Raw genomic sequence first — 3092 nt, 5'->3', positions numbered from 1 at the left:
CCACCAGAGCTTGCAGCACTATCGAAAAGTACCCCTTGCGGTTTATGTACTCGCCGGCTTGGTGCTCTGGTGCCAAGATAGGGATATGGGTTCCGTCTATAGCCCCACCACAGTTAGGGAATCCCATTGCAGCAAAGCCATCCACTATGACCTGCACATTTCCCAGGGTCACTACCCTTGATATCAGCAGATCTTTGATTGCGTGAGCTACTTGCATCACAGCAGCCCCCACAGTAGATTTGCCCACTCCAAATTGATTCCCAACTGACCGGTAGCTGTCTGGCGTTGCAAGCTTCCACAGGGCTATCGCCACTTGCTTCTCAACTGTGAGGGCTGCTCTCATCCTGGTATTCATGCGCTTCAGGGCAGGGGAAAGCAAGTCACAAAGTTCCATGAAAGTGCCCTTACGCATGCGAAAGTTTCGCAGCCACTGGGAATCGTCCCAGACCTGCAACACTATGCGGTCCCACCAGTCTGTGCTTGTTTCCCGAGCCGAGAATCGGCGTTCCACAGCATGAACCTGCCCCATTAGCACCATGATGCATGCATTGGCAGGGCCCATGCTTTCAGAGAAATCTGTGTCCATGTCCTGATCACTCACGGGACCACGCTGATGTCGCCTCCTCGCCCGGTATCGCGTTGCCATGTTCTGGTGCTGCATATACTGCTGGATAATGCGTGTGGTGGTTGACGTGCTCCTAATTGCCAAAATGAGCTCAGCGGCCTCCATGCTTGCCTTGGTATGGCGTCCGCACAGAAAAAAGGCGCGGAACGATTGTCTGCCGTTGCTCTGACGGAGGGAGGGGCGACTGACGACACGGCTTACAGGGTTGGCTTCAGGGAGCTAAAATCAACAAAGGGTGTGCCTGTACATCAAGGAGTATTTCAGGCAGGACTGCACGGAGGGTTCCAATAAGAAATGGTGCACCAAAGTTATCGTTGTTATTGGAACAAGGAGGTTAGCCTGGCCTCTGATTGATACATGGCTAGATTAACCTCGCTGCGCCTTCTCTGTGACTGACTGCAGTGTGATCTAGACAGGGGAGGAGGAAAATGAGTACAAAACAAATCTGGTCTATTTTTTGTTCTGACCCACTCCATCTATGCTTTACATCTTTGGCTGGCAGCAGACAAAAAAGGCGCGAAATGATTGTCTGCCCTTGCTTTCACGGGGGGAGGGAGGGTGGGAACGGGGTCCTGACGATATGTACCCAGAACCACCCGCGACAATGTTTTAGCCCCATCAGGCATTGGGATATCAACCCAGAATTCCAATGGGCAGCGGAGACTGCGGGAACTGTGGGATAGCTACCCACAGTGCAACGCTCCGGAAGTCGACGCTTGCCTCGGTACTGTGGAAGCGCTCCGCCGAGTTAATGCACTTAATGCACTTAGAGCATTTTCTGTGGGGACACACACACTCGAATATATAAAACCGATTTCAAAAAAACCGACTTCTATAAATTCAACCTAATTTCGTAGTGTAGACATACCCTCAGAAGAAGCACAATGGAACAACAAAGCTGATGCCTTAGCCAAAGCTGCTGCTACTAGTAGCCACACTAGAGACACAGATCAGGTAGAACAAATAGAGGCAGTAACTACCCAGAGAAAAACTTTAAGCAAAGGAATAGATACCTTAGACTTAAGTACCCTTCAAGATGGGGATTCAGAAATCCAGTCTTTAGTCAAGACAGGGAAAGATCCCACAGAATAATACAGGATTGAGTAGGTTGTAGACGTCTGGTGGGCAGTGGATGCCGGTGGTCAAAGGCACTGGATAGTCCCCAACCAGTTACGGGGGGGGAACCTGATTCAGTTTGTGCATGAGCAAGGGCCTAGAGGAAAACAGGATACTTTAAATAGGGTTAAAGATACAGGGTGGTGGCCAGGCATGAAAGCGGATATAGATCAGTGATGTGATAATTGTCTGCAGTGCGCCATGGTTAATGCTGATCGCCAGGTTCAAAAAAATGCATTGGGGCATCAAAGAATAGAGGGTCCCTGGTCCTGGATTCAGATAGATTACATAGATAGAAAACCAGCGCTGCCTGGGTCACTGCTAAGCAGCTCTTTAACATAGTTTTCTCAAGAATGGGAATTCCCAGAGTAATTGATTCAGATTCGGGATCTCATTTTGTGGGAGATGTTATGCAAGAGCTATGTAAGGCTTTAGGCATTAAGCAACATTTCCACATAGCTGGACACCCTGAATCCTCTGGAGAAGTTGAACGAACCAATCACACACTAAAGGAAGCTTTGAAAAAACAAGTGAAGAGCTCAGGGAGGGATTGGGATGAAAAACTACCAATCATCTTAATGGCTCTAAGAGGCTCTAAGGCAATACATGGGTACGCTCCCTTTGAAGTTATTACTGGAAGGTAAATATGCAAGCCTGAAAGTTGGTGGTTGGGAATGGAAGTGCCTAGTGCCTGGGAAGGGAAGGTGGTAACAGATGAACGGGTACAAACCTTAGTAGAGACTATAGCTGCTTTACACAACCGATTGGCAGCACAGCTAGCCATAGTACAGCAAAAATGGACAAAAAACTAGGCTGGGGAAAACCTCCTTTAATATGGGAATTAGGCCAACCAGTAATGTACAGAAAGTTTCAGCAAAGGAGCACTCTTTGACACACACCTGGGATGGCCCCTGCTTTATTGTGAATCGGGCCAGCCCCGGTGTTTATCATGTAGCAATCCTGAATGGGCAAAATGGGAAACCCTGGCAGAAATGGTTTCATTCCTCACAGCTCAAAGAGTGGAAGGGTAAACCCCCTGACCCACAAGGAATAGTATAACTGTCTTCTCCATCCTGCCAGCCACCCTTCTTAGCTAGCAAGAAGGAATAGCTTGGGGCCATTGGAAAATATGTGTCATGTGGGCTTGTCAGTGCCTACCCCAATGTTGAGGCATGAAGTCCTCAACTTATTATGGCCACCCTCATGCAGGTCACTGTTTCATGTTCACCCTGCGATATTGGTCCCAGATTCTCCTAGTATATATGGGAGGAGTGTGGGAGTTTGTTCTCTCTTCTCTGCCCCCTCACAGATCCCGAACACAAGCCATGACATCCCACTGTTGCACCAGCAC

Source organism: Lepidochelys olivacea (assembly GCF_965140295.1).
Source record: "Lepidochelys olivacea isolate rLepOli2 genome assembly, chromosome: 2".
Lineage (NCBI taxonomy): Eukaryota > Metazoa > Chordata > Testudines > Cheloniidae > Lepidochelys > Lepidochelys olivacea.
Note: the sequence above shows the minus strand (reverse complement) of the source record.